At 43.5% G+C, this 16,529-nt stretch overlaps 1 protein-coding gene across 2 annotated transcripts in view; it reads left to right on the top strand.

Moving 5' to 3' along the window:
* Positions 1 to 16,529, top strand: part of DHRS11 (dehydrogenase/reductase 11) — a 55,366-nt gene that overhangs the window by 25,957 nt on the left and 12,880 nt on the right. The window lies entirely within an intron of this gene.

Here is a 16,529-nt window from a genome sequence, read left to right as displayed (position 1 = left end):
GACTTCAGTGAAACCAGGATTTTTCTTCTGTGCTCTTGTTTTCCACATAAATATCTAATCCCTTTTAGAGTCCTGGTGAGAATTTGACAGTGGGATTGTGCACAGTGTATAACAGGTATTTAATTTAACTCATATTGAATGTTTCCTGGGTTCAAGGTGGAGCTGGGGTGTTGCTCAGTTCAGAGCCTGTCCTTATCTCACTATTTAGGCATTTTATACAAGGGGAGAGACTCCCCACAGTAAACCCAGTCCTTTAAAGTTTAAGGCACTGGCCTGAAAGATAGGATTGAGTCAGACCACTGCTTTGATCAGACACTGGGGTGTCTCATCTCTCCTAAATCCATTAAAGAGCACGATAAAGGAATTAATTCTGGGATAAAAATGGGATGATTACATTATTTGGATAGACAGAAGCTGTGATGGGAGTACTGGAATGCATCATTTGCACAGGCATCCATTATTTCATCTTCTAATGGTGTCTGCTCAGCAGCATCTATAGCACAGTAGTACATTGTCTACAGCTGGGCTTTCTAATGCTGCTTTGCAGAGACTGCCTACAGCAGCTATGGCGAGATGACCTATGTGAGATGGTGCAGTATACTACCACTGCCAGTGAAATTAGCCCGGACAGGTTCAGTGTAGCAAGGCAGAATTTGACCCAAAGTATGCAGTAAGCTGGAGATACTTTATCTGGAGAAAGCCCTGAGTGAATTGCAATAGGATATATTTTATCATTTTGAAACCTGCCTTTCTGGCCTGGGAAATATGTGTGACTTAGCATTTTTTCCCAGGAGGTTTTCATTTGGCTTTGTTGTGATTAACGATGTATTTTTCTTCACTTATAAACAAATGCCTGTGCAAAGCTGCCAACCCTGGGAACTAAGGGACCAACACCTGATTTAGGTACACAAAGAAAGAAGTAAATTAGCTACACACAAGGGTGACTTTTTTTTTTTTTTTTGGATCAGGTGGAGATGGCGAGGCATAGCTGAAAGCAGTGGGATCTCACGTTCCCTGGGTAATTTTTGATGCAATACAAGTGTTGCAGAAGTTTGCTGGGACTTTCATTTTACAGAGCTGATAAACTTCCCATAGTTTGTCTCTAGAATAAAAAGCATTTGCAAATCTCTCCTTGAATTCCCTTTGGTTCACTAGTATTCCTGTTGCCTTTTTATTTCACTATTCACAAACATTTTTGTGCAAATAGAGATTGTTGGCATAACTGCCTACAGCTGGTTCTTTTTAAGTCCCCTTATTCACATGTGAATAAGAGCTTTCTTGTGCTGAATGCATTTTTGGTTCACTGTCCTTTTTGTCATTCCTTCTCTGACTTGGAAAGTTTTAGCGCAATCATGGATCAGATTTAACACCATGTGATAGAGAAACCAATCACATCTATAAAGATGGAGATGTTCACAACCAACCTGTAGTCTGAAAGGTGCTTACTAAGTATACCAAGAGCAAGAGATATGACCACGGGAACTTAGTCTGTTCTGGTATATAAAAACTTGCCTTGCCTTGTCTATAGCATCTTTCATCTAAGAGTTCTGCAGGTATCAAGTCCTATTCAGATAAGGATATTGGCATTTACTGAGCTGTCAGCTTTGCAGCACCCATTAAGATGTTAGAAAGGTAAAATAAATGAATACTTTTGTCTGGTAAAGTCCCAAGTAAACCATTTTGGTATTCAGGAGAAATGAAATGCCGAAGCATTCTTTCCACGGCGGGAGTTCTGAATACGCCAGACCTCACCACATGGGATGGCTGCATGCTCTTTAAAGCTGCTTTGCATTACTCATTGGGGCAAAGCAGCTGGAATGAACCTGGCCAAGTCAAATGTTCTTGTATTGTTCCTGCACCTGGGAGGCCCCAACTGGCTCCACAAAACCAAAATTGTTGAAGCTCTGTCCTCAGCCTGGCCAAAAATCATTTGAAGCTTAATACTCTTGAGGTGGTCAGATCAGAAGACCTAAGGAACTCGGTGGTAGCAGATTTCCCCATATTAACTACATATGCTATGTATTGTTAACTATATATTAACTACATTGACTATATATTGACATATTAACTACATTTACTATGTATATTTATGACTATGATACTATTTCAGTTTGGGCTTTGACCTCTGTGCATGCAGATGTTTGTTCTGTTTAAGGACCTGACCCACAGCCCACTGACATCAGTGGAAAGATTTCTCTTGACTTCAGTGGGATTTGGATCAGGCCTGGACTGCTTGGAAAGGTGGCAGCAGGTTGTGATGCAAGGGTTGAGATGGAAGTAGGTGGACTGCCTGCTTAGGCATTCAGACTCCGGGTAAATCTGCTGTGCTAGAAAGGGCCAGAGCAATCCTTGTTGCACAGCTGAAATCCTGTGTGAATCCTCTGTGGCAGAGGGAATTTTGTCTTAAATGATAAAGCAGAATTGTGCCTGCACAGTGTGTATAATTAATCATCACTTCAAAATAGTGCTCCTAGATCTAATTGTTGCAGGGAGTCCTTAATAACGAGCAGATGTTCCAGCTGCGCGTCTTTCTTCTTCCAGGAGCCTCCACATCCTCATAAATCATCTTGCCCCCATGTGCCAGACAGCAGAAGGAGCTCTCGTTTCACCCAGGCAGCCGCCTCTGCACAGAATAATGTTTTATAGGCAATCATCACTTTCCAGTTACATGAGTGTCTATTTTGGGTAATTCAACCACTGGTGAAGTTGGATTGGCACTCGCGTAACAAAGATCTCGCCAAAAAGGTTGAGGAGGAAACAACCAAAACGCATGGCAGTAATTTAGCAATTCATGCGATTATAAGTCTTGGCTGATCCTTGGAAAGTGTCTCAGCTTTTTCAGCTGTGCTTTCAGCTCCTCCGCCGCAGAAAATGTCCCTTTGAGCCGCATATCATCTGTTCCTTTCCGTCGTGCCAGATTAAGGGGTATGCTCATTCCAGACCTAGATAGATCCATGTCCCTGGTCCATCTGATATTGTTTCACTTGTCCATAATTGTAACCCAATGACACAAAAGCTGGATCATGGGGGGGGGGGGGAAATAAGGTGCCAGGAAAAAGTCTTGAGAAACCAGGCTTTTTGGATGTGAATTGTTACAGGTGTTGAAATGCCAGTGCCAAATATTATTGCTTGGATTGTAGTAGTGCCTGGAAAGCCCCTGTCATGACCCCAGATGTAAGTCTGCAATGCTCTGTACAAACCCAGGGCAAAAAAAGAAATGGTCCCTGCTCTTAAAAACCTGCCATCAGTGCCAGATGCAGAGAGACCTGGGCACAAGCCACTTTGCATGTCCCAGTCCACATGAAGCTGAATTAGTTGTTGGCATAAATGGGTGCAACTCTCAGATTTCGTTATGCAATGGCCAGGAATTGGGCTTGTCCAGCCTGGTTTAAGAGCTGGCCATCTCACCACAGGGGATAAAATGTCCTGTACGGTGAAACTCCTGCTGCCATACCTGCTGCTGCATTGACAAGTTCATTTAAGCCACTTTAGTGGCAGTTCAGGAGGTGCTGCTATGACAGTATTTCTAGCATCTAATCTCTTTTCTTTTCTTTTTTTTCTTTTAACAGCAGCAACAACCAGTGGCAAGTCCCTGGCAGAGTCTAATGTTTCCTATGTGTGCTGCTCCTCATTGTGGAGAGTTAATAGGGAATTACAGGAAAATCCTTGTGTAATAGCCTCTCCTCCATGAACATCAGCCCATATAATTCACCTGCATTATATATTATTTAAAAGAGTTTATTTCCATAGTACTAGTAGGTCTCTTGCTAAGAATACCACGTGGTGCTGTTTAAAATCATGTAGGGTGACAAAACAGGCACTGGGAGCCAAGTTCCCCGTAGATCATGCCAGCTTTTCATCACATCGTCCCTTGTCAAAAGCCTAGAGGCAAACATGACAATTTTTTGGGCAATGTTATAAATGCAGTCTCTCTCGTTAGAAGGTCTGTACTTCGGATACACCTTGTGTGAACTGTTTAGGAATTGCATAGCTTCATCCTCCTCTTCCTTGGATATTGGCATTGGTGTCCCCAGCTGAATGTTGATGGGATGGCCTTACTAATTTGTATGAAACCTCCTATTTTAAGAGGCCTTTCTTAGCATTTTGGAACAGAAGATGATCTGAACTAAGGGCAAGTATTTTTATAAATGACATTTCAAGAGCATCCATTTAAAATAAAGTGTGTTATCCATCTGAAACCTCTTTTCAGACTCCTCAGGGGGATGGATCTGAGGCTCTCTCCTGGACCCACAAATTAGATTAGATACATGATACTTTATGTTATGGTTTGGGGCCTTGTCTAAATATCCCTGTTGCACTATAAGCTAGTTTAGTTAAACCAGTGCAAACCCTTTTGTTGCACACATTTAAATCTGTTTACCAGAACGTAGCTAAATTGATATCAGCAAGTCTCTCCTTGGGCATCTGCGCTGGTTTAACTGCCATTTTTAGTGAAAGTGGTGCAAATCTTTGTAGGAAAAGCCAATTACTTTTGATGTTTTATAGTTAAAAATAATGTACATGTTATTAAATGGTAATAGTATCTGGATCTTACCTAGTGCTTTTCATCTTTAGATTTTAAAGTGCTATGCAAAAGTCAGAATCATAATCCCCATTTTACAGAAAGGAAAACTGAGGCAAGGAAATTTATGCAGGTCTCTCAGTGCCAGAGCTGGGAATAAGACCAAATCCCATTCCAGTGCTGTGTTCATGAGGTCCTTCTGTGTCTTCTGTGTCACCTTCCTAGTTTTTAAATCTTTAAAGCCCATGCTAAGTGCCAAGTATTACTGCCTATACTGTAGTGCTACCCAGGGGTGCCTATACACGTGGTACCCAGGGGGTGCGTATACACGGGCATCAAGCCTGCAGGAGCGTGATAACTACCGTGCTCCAGCAGACTCCAGTGTCATGTGTATCAGTGTCCCTGTGCTTAAAAATGGCAGGGGTTGAAGTGCAGGGATGCTGATGCATGTGATGCTCCAGGCATTTTAATTAAAGCGGCAAGCCACTCTAACTAAAGCGCCACTCCCTCTCCTCCCACCACCTGGGGCTTGTGTATGAATGCCCTAGGAGTCCCAGTTATAGATCCAGGCACCAATTTGCAAGGCTTCAAGCTTGTTTAAACAATGAAATAGACTTAAACCCTCTTCAAAACCAAGATTTTCTTGTACTATTGATGCTGTTTGTTAATCACGTTTCCTGTTTCATTAATTTTGGAACATAACAATAGATGAGACTTTCATTTTACTTCCTAGTAGATTTGTGTTCCTTTATCTCAAGGGCAATATTTGAGGCTTTGATTCTGCAATATCCTGAAGCGTGTGCTTAATTTCAAGTTATTAGGATTTTCACACCTGGGATGAGGGCCGGGGTGGTGCAGGCCTAGGTGCATAGTTGACAGCCTAGAGGTCACAAGTTCAAGGCCATCGCGGAAGTGCTCACGGCGTGGCCCTGTTAGATGCCAACAAATCTGAATTTTGCTAAATACCTTGTCACACAAGGACACAAAAAAAGGAGGAGCACCTGGGATAGGCAAGAGGGCAGACAAGATCATGTAACGGTTCCTTGTGGCCTTAATCTCTCTAAATTTAGCCTGTATCTGAAGTTGACCTGGAGGTTTGCCAATTAGGGTCTAAACAATTTTTTTTTTTCCTCACGAGCCATTTTTTCTCACGAGCCGTTTTTTCTCACGAGCGTTAGTGTAAGTTTTTAATACCAACTTATATCTTGAAACCTAAATGGTGGCTTTAAATAATGTGAAAAGCTTGAACTCTTCTTTGAGGACTGTTGCTGCCTGTTTGAGCAAGTGTCATAAATATAATACATCCCTATACACAGCCAGAAAGGTAGACAAATAGGTCAGAAACACTGGGACCAGGAAGGTTGGTTTTTTTGTTGTTGTTTTTTTGCTGTGATATTGGGTGCCTATTCTTTGTCTGCTAGTACAAATCAAGATTAACATGAAATCAGTGGTGAAATGGTCCAAGTGAGAGGAGGAGGGTGTCCTGCGGACTGTCTAGCATTTGATGCAGGAGATCATTTCTAGATCATACTAGTAACTGGGTTGGCTGTAATGGACAGTGATACGTCTACTGGAAGGTTGGGACTGATGCATTAACCCGGCTATTTGTAGTGGTTTTACTATACTAGATGTAAGGGCCAGGGATCCTGTATCCATGGCAACAAGCACTTTCAATCTTAAATTTTCAACATGCAATGCAATTATTTTTTCTTTAATAATTTCCCCATATGTAATAGTACTAATGCCCTCGTGGTTGGCTTCTTCCTGGCATTTAATGAGTAACTGAATTAGAGGTAGAGCTCATCTTGCATCTTCAGCTCTACAAGCTATCACTTACCTGGCAGTGCTCAGTATAGTTATTACCATTTTGGAGCTGTGAGCAAAGAGAGCAAAATACATTACTTGGTATCTCTCTTGGCTTAGCTGCAACCCTTCTGAAACATGGAGAGAGAGAGAAAAAAAAAAGCAGTTTTCGTTTAAGATCGGATGAGAGTTAATTGCTCGTCTGGTTTATGGAGTGGCCATCCACGTTTTGCACTGCACTGTTCTCTCGCAAGGTTGTGTGAAACTTGTATTTCTTTGAAGAGCCTGCGACTCCTTCAATTCAAAAGTTCCTACAAAGCAATTTCAATCAGCAACACACTACACTTCGTTCTAAAGGAGAGTTGGTTAAAGCAAGCATGCCGGAGAGGTGACAATATTGTTGATGCCGTTTCCAAGGTCAGGGACAGTTGACAGAAGAGAGCCTTGTGGGGAGGGAGTTTCTGCCATGATAACTGAGCAGAGAGAGGTAGTTAGCTGCATTAGTCTGAAGTCAAAAGGCAGGATAGATATGCAGGTTTATACAGTAAATAAGATGTATATCTTGGATATGTAAGCATGTGCATATATTTGTTTATTTAATGCATTTCATGTTTATATCCCTATATATACAATTTAATATAATATACATTGTATATTTTTATTGTGTGTGTGTGTGTGTGTGTGTGTGTATATGTATGTGTATATATATGAACACAAGCTTTCATGAACCCAAGTTCACTTGGTCAGATGCTGTGCAAGCACATGTAGACAGCGGAGCATAAGAAGGGGAGAGAAATTAGAATACAAATGACGCAGGAAGAGGGGGAGAGAGAGAAGGGAGGAGGGCCATGCTGGCAGAGACGAGCAAGTAGTGAACTCAGAAGAACAAAAAGGGGGTCACGGACAAAAAACCCTCCAAACTGACCTGTGGTCATGGTCAGTTATGGCAGAGGAGTCCTTCATCTAGGGAGAAGGAGCTGCATGCTTTTCTAGGGAGTCTCAAGCCACAAGCTGATGAGCTCAACAAGAGGCAAGATGTGACCTTTTCAGCCCTCAGGAAAAAATCAGCATGGGCACCTTGGATTGATCGGTTCACCCTTCTGGTCTGCCTGACCCCACCAAGCCCTCTGGCCTGTGGCCTCTAGGCCTGATCGCTTTTCCTCTTAAGTCTTGTGTTGGCGGCTTAACAGCAGTAGCTGACTGCAGATGGAAATGGTGGGATTAGATATGTTGCTTTCTTTCTGGGTGACAAAAGTGCAAGGAAAGCTGATTCTGGGACCTAATTCAAAGAAAGGCCGGCAGATTGGGTGAGAAATCTGCCATTGCAAAGCCAATTTGCTTTTTTTGTGCAGAACTGATAACTTGCTCCATGCTGGGAGCACAGTGGGGGTGACCTGGAGTGGGATGTAGATGGTATTTTCCTTTGCACATACTGTACTTCCTCCGACTCTGTCAAGCACTCAAGGCCCATGTATAACTTCTTGCCATTTCTCTGCAATACTCAGATCTCTTCAGGTCTCCTGTCCTTTTCCCTGGGGGCTTATCTTTTTACTATCAGCCCTTTTACTTTGGGACTCAAACGATCTAGCTTTACAAACACTGGGGGCAAGAGACTGTGAGACTGAGCCTTAAAAATAAATCCCCGGGGCTCGTGGTTTTCTCAATCATTATAAAAGTTTTTTGCTCTACTCAGTTCAGTCAGATGACCTCTAATTTACCACTGATAAACGTGAAATCAGGTTTGGACCATTAATTTCATCCCTGGCCAGTGCTTGCTCTGTCAAGGCCACATCCTAAGCCTGCTGAAGTCAGCAAAAGGACTTGCATTTGCATTTGAGTCACCATTTCCCACCTTGCTTCTGTTGCTTGTTCTGAAGTTCTAGATCCTCCTCCATCTTTTATGCTGTTCTGCGGTGTCTAGATGAACCCACAACATGGGGAAGCCAGCAGCTGTTCACATCTCCTTTGAATAATAACTAGGTGCATCGGAATAAGTATAATGATTTGCCCAGTTTGCAGAGGTGAATTGGATTGTACAATTTTTCTACTTGACTAAAACTTGTAGAGTTGGGTTAGAGGAGAATGTCACCAAAGTTGTATTTAATTAATAGATTTCATAGAATTTAGGGTCAGAAGAGACCTATTAGATTATCGAGTCCAACTTCCTGCCCTGGGCAAGAAAGAGTGCCAGGGTTAGATGACCCCAGCCAGGTGTTTGTCCACCAGCCGGGTGCTTGTTCCTTTTCCCTTTTAAGGAAAAAAAGGTGTCAACCCTTTTTGTATGTGTTTGGGGGTGGGAAGAGAGAGAAAATTTATGCACCCTTTTTTAAAGGTTCTTTTTTTCTCATTATTTTGACTCCCTAAAGTCAACTGTTAATAACAAACTGGAAACATTTTTGACTTAACTGGCCTCAGATCGCATTGATGGGAGTGAAATGAGGGGAAAGAGACCGTGTGCACGTCTTTGGTGTTCTCTGTGCTTCTGTGACATGTAAAGAGGTGATTTTTGACTTTGCCTCACTGTCGTCCAAGATGCACCATGACTTTTGGCACCCTTGAGATGCAGTGGATGTCCTGTTTTTGTTTTCTGCACTGCAGTACATTAACATCTCCAAACAGCATCCTGCTTTGCCATGATGAAAGCTGATAGCAACAGTTAAAATTTGAGATGCCGATAGAATGGCAGTTGAACAAAATGCTGCCATCCTCCTGAGTGTGCTGTCATGCACTTGGCAAGTCTTTAAGACAAAAATGAGCAATTTGGGACAACACAAGTGGCTAAGGAGCAACCCTGAGGCCTGCTTACTCTTAAACCTACCCAGGACACTGTTCCATTCTTGTTCGGCCTCTTCAAAATCCTCGTGCTGTGCCCACTAATACAAGAGAAGCCAAGTCAATTCAGAATGAGAAGCTTTTCACCTTTTCCCACCTCCTGCCAGCCTAGCTTAGAGCTTTTTCATGTTCTGCAGGTGCCATTCCAGGAGCTATGCTTAATTTACAGCTCCAGAGCTTATAAATAGAAATTAGGTTCCTTTGTTTCAGTCACTAGCGCCAGGGATGTCTTAAGACTGTGGGTAACATTTGCAGAAGCCTCCAAGTGACTTGGAAGCCCCTTTTTAAAAAGAACTAATTGGGCAGTATGGGCCAGGTATCTCGAGGTATTTCAGCTGGCACTACGATATAACATGCTGTCTTCTGTTTGGAGTCTGGAAGAGTGACTTTTGGTGCTAGACTGCGATGCCTCTAAGGTTGCAGGGTTCAGGGGTGAAAACAGCTGCTTGTATTATACAGCAGCAGTGTGCCAAGATACAGGGGCAAATGCAAATGGTATCCTAGAAATAGAAAGTACATCACCGTGGTCTGATGTATGGGAACAAAGACCATTATTGCCTACTGCTGCTGGTACTTGTAGCTGGCAAATTAATGAATGATGCAGGACTCATCTGTGAAGTATTTGCAAGTCAGACGGCAGGATGTGTTTTCCGGATGGAACTCGCTCTGAAGCTGAGCAGCTAATTCTTGTGAACAGTGCGACCGATGATGAACGCTGGCACCTCAATGTAGAGTAATGATGAAGACTGAATGGATGCTTTTTATCTTCTTTCTTGTTTCCACCTTGAAACTTGAAGATCCCCAGTCCCTGTCCCCTCTTGGCCCCTCTTGGCAGCAGTGGATGCATCTTTTCCTTTGCCAAATGCTGTTCTTGCAAAGTTTCTTTAAAAAATGTTTCTTTAAGTGTCTCTGTTTCTTCTTCTGTCTCTATTCTCTTTTTAAAAAAAACCAAACACCATGTCTGTATTCTTCCAACCTTATGAGCAAGCACACAGTCAGCAGGATCACATACATGGCAAAATGAAACCACACACAAGAGACCACGGGAGGGTGATAATTCAATCTCAGGGCAGTTTTATGCTGTGTCCTACAGAAATATTGTCTAGCTCAGCACAAACAGACCTCCATAGACACAATGATGCTATTCAGATGTATTGATTTCTTTGTCAGCTGGGCTGCGGTCAGCAGGTCTTTGTCCGTGCTCCACTTCTTTGGTTCTGTAGTAATAGTATTAATACTTTGCATTATGAGAGTGCCTCTGTTTTAAACCATTCGGAGCCTCCTAGGATCCGGTGAAGCGCCCACTGAAGATGTTACGGATGAGACCTGCAAAGTTGTCAAAGGGGGTTTGGCTAGCCTCCCTCAAATAAAATGAGGGGGAAGTTGGCACTCAGCTTTCCTAAATGGGTTTGAAAATCTCAGGTTATGCCTTTCTTCATCCTACTGAGTAATAAGTGTTTTTTGTCCCAGCTTTACAGATGCATAAAACTGAGACAGGGATATTTTGACTGGCCTGAGATAACCCAGCAAGTCACTGGGAGAGCTGGGATCAGATCCCCATTGGTCCCTTGTGTAGGAGAGGGCAAGCAGGACCACCGCATCTGCTGGAAAAGTAGCTGAGATTAGCAAGGCGCTGTCCCTGGTTCCAGCTTTGGTTTAGGACCTTACCTTGCCTTACCTCAGTGTAACCCAGGAAGAGACCTGGAAATTTGAATGGTTGCAGGTAGTAAGGACCTCTAGTTTCATGTCTCTTCTGAAAGCGAGTGCCAGCCGCAGGAGATGACCTTAACTAAGGGTTTTTCTATATTTCATCACTGACATGGAGGGAAGAGTACAATCTTTTCAATATCTAACGTGGCCCCCTCCAGAGGCTGCCTGGAGGCTTCCTGTTCCAGTACTGATTGCACGTAAGCCCACTTACCTCCTGAGATCTGACTGGTTCTCCCCACCGGCTGATGTGGCTGCCAGAGGTCTATTGACATGTTTTACAGTGCCAAACATGCACTTTTAGGAAACAACACAAGTCAGCCTCTTGTAGGAAGGTGGCGGGTAAAGGGTGAGGCGACAAGATATGTCCCATAATTGCACACTTTGGTGCCGTAGGAGGGATATTCCCTTCACTGCCTTGCATGCTCTTGGGCCAGTGTTTCCAGATGTTTGGAAGCTCTGATGAGGCTTGTCCAGTGAGTTGGGCATCTTTGAGACTGATTATGCTGCTAGAGAAACACAAAATAAGAATAAAGAGGCATCCACTGCATTTTTCCTTACTTTACTTCCCCTGTCCCTTGCTTTTCTCTATCCAGTTTCCATTGCGAGGCCTGGGCCTTAATAGCACAATACTATCCTGAGCATTTTAGTTTGTTTCCCCACCCCAGCTTCACTTCGTTCTGTTTTTTAAGCAGGTTTAAATAGCACTGGGGACATTCGTGTTTCCTTGAAGGGACTGTTCAACCCAGATTTGAGAAGAACTCAGCCCGTGAGTCTTGGAATGGATTTGTGCCAGGGTGAGATGGGGTTCAAACCCCTCCTGAACGTGCTTCTGTGACATTATTATTATCATTATGATGATGATGCCTATGCAAAACTCCATATTGCAGGGGGGGGAACTCTACAGTGGGACAATGTCCTGTTGCTTAACATGCTGGTCACTTTTGCTCCTTCTGTCTGTATCCATCAGTTATCTCTTATTTTGTGCTCAGCTTGTAAGCTGCTTAGAGCCGGGAACATCTTTTGGTTGCAGCACCCTGCACGAGGGCGTTGGATTGATTTTTGGTGGAGCTATAATGCAAGGAGTACCTAAGCATTGGTGCCATTCAGTGGAAGCCTGCAGCTGGTGGCTGTTGACTTCCCTGCACCATGCTCAGCTTATTTTCAGAAAGCACTGCAAATCACAGTCATCTTGGAGGTAGGGGAAACGGTTGTGGAGAAAACGAAAGCTCCCTTTTTGACAGGATCTAAGTTTTATTACCCCTGCTGAAATGTCACATTGATGGAACTGCTGCGGGCTACTAGATTCGCAAGCAATTTGGTGGACGTTTGTAGCCAGAGTCCATCTCTTTGCAGAAACCAGACATCACGTGACTTCTCGCCTTGTGCTGGAAGCTGTCACCGTCTCTAATATGACACATCAGAGACAAGATGTTGTTTCTCATTAGCATCAGGACCCTTTGGAAAGGGGCAAAAGGACATCCCCTGGAGAATTTGGGGCTGCGATGGCTGAATGAGGAACACACATGGCTAGCAGCAGTGCCTCTCATCTCATTTGCTTTGTATCATTTCATTTGATAAAAGAGCTGGACGGTTACAATAATCACTGATAATTAGCAATTGTAAAGCTTGAGATTGCTTGGGTCCTTTCTCTGCTTATGTGCCTTAAACTTACAATCTATCAATGATGTGGCTTTATATATTGTTTTATGATTTGTATTCTGGGAAGGCCTTCATCGCTCAGAGATCTCTATTGTGGTGGGTGCTCTATAAATGTGCAAGCTTCTGTGTTCAGTTAAGTAGTTCACAGGCAGATGAAGGATCTTATCTGTGTAAAGTTGGGTTTTTTTTTAATGTTAGCATTTAAAACAAATGCCTTGATTTTACCTTAAACAGTCACTGAGAAGTGTTAAGTGCTGGCTGATGTTGGATCAGAGGCTCCCGGGGGAATGGAAATTGGAACAAATAAATAGAATGGGGACACAGAGGTGTTGTTGATGCAAGACATGGGGAAGGGAGGCAAAAATATACCCCTCCTAATCCCAGGAGTTTTTCGAGGAGGAGTTTGGCCCCGTGGAGAAACTGGAGCTGCTTCCATGTTGCTCGAAGTTAAGCGTGCTGAAAAGCTGCTGGAGGTGGAGCCAGGTTGTAGCCCCTGGAGCGCAGATACATAGATCGTTTTTGCATTGCAACGTTTAAGGAATGGGCTGGAAAGCCTTTTACAGTCTTGTAATAAGAGGTAAATCACAGTATTGATGCCAATACCCCTTGCGAACATACGCAGTGATATTTTTCCTGGTCCATGCGGAGGCAAGATTTTAGAAAATAAAACGCTCTCACTTACACACTGTAACATCCTGGACTCGAGATGAGCAGCTTCTGCTTTCAACCATTTGAAGAGGAGAATCCAGCCCTAAACGCTGCACACATGAATAATAGATGGCGCTGTGTTTGTCAGCAGCATTCGCATAAAAAACATGCAAACACAAATTCCCTTTGGTTCCCATCATGTAAAGAGGCCCCTGGGTGAATTTTCGCTGGTTTAATGCCAGGGACTAAGCAGGATAATACTGTGAAAAAAAAGGTATCTAATAATCCCACCCTTTTTGTGTTCAGTTATATTGCAGTATTCCTCACTTCTTGATCCCTGCACAACCACCTTTCACTTAGGCTTTTTTGTGAGGGAGAAGAATTCCACCTTGCAGTTGCTTGCCCGACATTTTCATGTGATTTTTGCAATGCATAGATTTGTTGCTTGCTCTATGAAATGAGTCATTGCATTTTCAGCATGTGGATCCTAGCTTGGGGGCCACTTGGGGTGTTAGGTTTAAAAAATTAAGTGGAATTCAGCATAAAATTGGTGATGGATAACAGGGCTCCTGGGATGGGATTCAGCTTCTAATTAACGGTCTTATTATGTGAGCATGATTACAATGGTAAAAAGCTGGGAGTATCTTCAGAGAAGTCAGTGGGGTAACACTGGAGCCAATGTTGGGGAGAGTGGTTTGTACTTTTGGGGACAGTTGCTTTGTGCTGTTTAGTCATTTGTGCCAGTACTGGGTGAGTTTTGGCGGTTGCTAGTAGTAGTGCTTTATTTCATTTTTTATTGCTGTGACTAACTAGGTGACAGGGCAGCAATGCTCTCAGCCCAGAGGTCCTGATTCGTCTCTGGGTTTAAGCCTCATCTTCATTGCAAAATAGCTTACACACTTTACCTACCCTTTTCTCTATTTCCAGGTAAAGACATGCTGAAGACAAGGTCCTTTGGTTTTGCCATAAGATAAACTAGTCCCATGCAAGGCCCTAGTGCTGGTCTTGCCTAAGTTTTTCTTGCAGTAAAATTAAAGTGCCTTGTCTTTGCTGTGCCACTCCAAAGTGTTTAAAAAAAAAACAAAAAAACACACCTGTTCTGGTAGTAAACTCAAGGCCCTGAGGCCAAAGCCTGAAACCCTTTCTCTGTTGAATTTAGTAGAGTTATTCCAGTGGGATTTGAAGAGGTAAGTGATGAGAAGAAGCATAACACAAAGCAGCCTTTCTTTGATAATCTTGCTTGGTGATAAAGGGCCCAATTGTCTAACAGTAAAGTTGCTTTATTCTGCTCAGCAGTATAGTGAATGCAATTCCCTCTTGGCTGCCTGCTCTGAGTACCACTATGGTGCTGAATTACACCGAGACCCACTTTTAAATACCTTGTACCCTGCTAGGATGGAATAGCAGAGCTGTAGCCTAGTGGAGAATCACGCTCAGGATGAACAACTCAAGTTCATATTAAAAAAGGACAAAAATATATATTAAAAAATCAGGCAAAGTTTGACTCAAGTCCCAGATTTCTTCCGCTTTAAAAGCACCAAGAACACAACCCTTCATCTGTAGTTGCGGGAGCAAAATACTACTGAAAATTAGGCCCAAGGAAGGACACAATTCAGTAACTGCTGAAAATGTGGCTGTAAGAACATAGAGAGGTAAAGCAGGAAATGGGTAGCAGAATAGATGTGATGCTTCCTGCCTCCCACTTCAATAAATCATAAGAGCATCCCTGCGCTTTAGATGTCATGGGACACCTAAAGTGTCTTTTGCATGTGTGTGTGCATTACTGTATTCTGCTGTGTGTTTTAAGCCAGGAAAATGCTTTCCAGCATTTATAGCAATACTTTCCCAGATTCACAGGGGTGAGCATCAGGGGCTGGGTGAACAACTTCACCAAAGCACAAGCCAGGAGCAATGGTCATAAACTCCTAGGAGAAGGTTTCAGACTGGATATAAGGAAAAACGTCATGGTTCATGTGAGCAGACTCTGGAATAGGCTCCCAGCTGGGGTGGTGCAGGCATCTACCTTGGAGATCTTTAAAGGAGACTGGACACACACCTTGCTGGGGTGATTTGACCCCAGCTGTCTTCCCTGCCCAGAGCAGGGGGTCTGGACCTGATGGTCTCACGAGGACCCTTCCAGCCCTAAACTTCTGTGAATCTGCGTTGTCACTGCAGCAGCTGATCTGAAAAATAGAACCTGGAAAAGGGAAAGTTTGTTGAAACATTTCCTCCAAGTCCATTTTGCAGATTAAAATATGTCTGAATATGCCACTTGGTAAGAAAAGGATTATGAGAAGAATAAAGACTGTGTGCTTCACATCATTCATGAGACATCATAGGGGAGTGGGGTAAATGGATCACTGCAATCCTACTTGTGCAGCTATGTTTAACCATCTCAGGGCCATAAGAGGCCTCAGGACAAAGTCTAGTCCAACCCCCTGCTCAAGGCAGGATTTTGCCTGTTCAACCCAGCCCAGACGCATGTTTTTCTATCCTGCACCCAATGCTAACATCTGATTCATCACCCACCAGTGTCAGCGGGATCCTTTCCATTGTTGTCAGGTGGGTGCTGGACCTGACTTGAAGACCCTTTTCTAGGTCCCTTGCTTGAGTGCAGTAGATGTGCCAGGCTCCACAAATGTAGGCTCTTCTTTTTAGGAAGAGTTGCCTACGGGCAGCTGCCTGGCACCTATCTCAGCTAGTTATGCCAGACAAATATGATGTGCATCAGCAGCAAGGCACCCAAGGGGATGTCTGCTCATGTCAAGTGTTTGGGTGGCAGAGACATCAGAACGCATTTTTTCACTGGACATACGCTTGGGTTGGTATGGGGTCCAGGCAGCTCGCATAAGGACCCTGGTTTACCATACTCCCTAAACACAAGCCTGACACTAAACACGTGCATTGAAAATACAACGCACAAGTCGCCAGTCCCTTGAATTGTATATTTGGAGGGTCTTTGACTTTTATTCGCTTCTGATCCAACTCACGCTGCAGACTCACTGGGCACTGGACCTGCGATACGTTTCTTGGTTGGATTTATCTGCAAGGCTGACCTAGGTGATGAGGCTATCCAGCAGTCCAGTTTGGGGGGACTGTTAGTAAGAAGTTAGGTTTTGTTAAAGTTGTGGCACAGCAGCTTAGCTAATGAATCCTTCTTCATAATGAGTGACCCTGGAGGCTGGCCATTGTGTACACCACATATGGGAGACAAATACAGTGCTTGAATAACGAATAAACTTATTGAAGTAGCAAAAACAACTTAGTTGGAGGGTGGCGTTTGTGCAGAGAAGATTCTGAAGGGCTGATAACGAGCTTTGAACGAAGCCTTTTAATGACTCTGAGAATGCTGCCA

The sequence above is a fragment of the Crocodylus porosus genome, unplaced genomic scaffold (genome assembly GCF_001723895.1).
Source record: "Crocodylus porosus isolate Cpor-Errol unplaced genomic scaffold, CroPor_comp1, whole genome shotgun sequence".
In the NCBI taxonomy this organism is placed as follows: Eukaryota; Metazoa; Chordata; order Crocodylia; family Crocodylidae; genus Crocodylus; species Crocodylus porosus.
The sequence above is the reverse complement of the archived record's forward strand: the minus strand, read 5'-3'. Positions and strand labels throughout refer to the sequence as shown.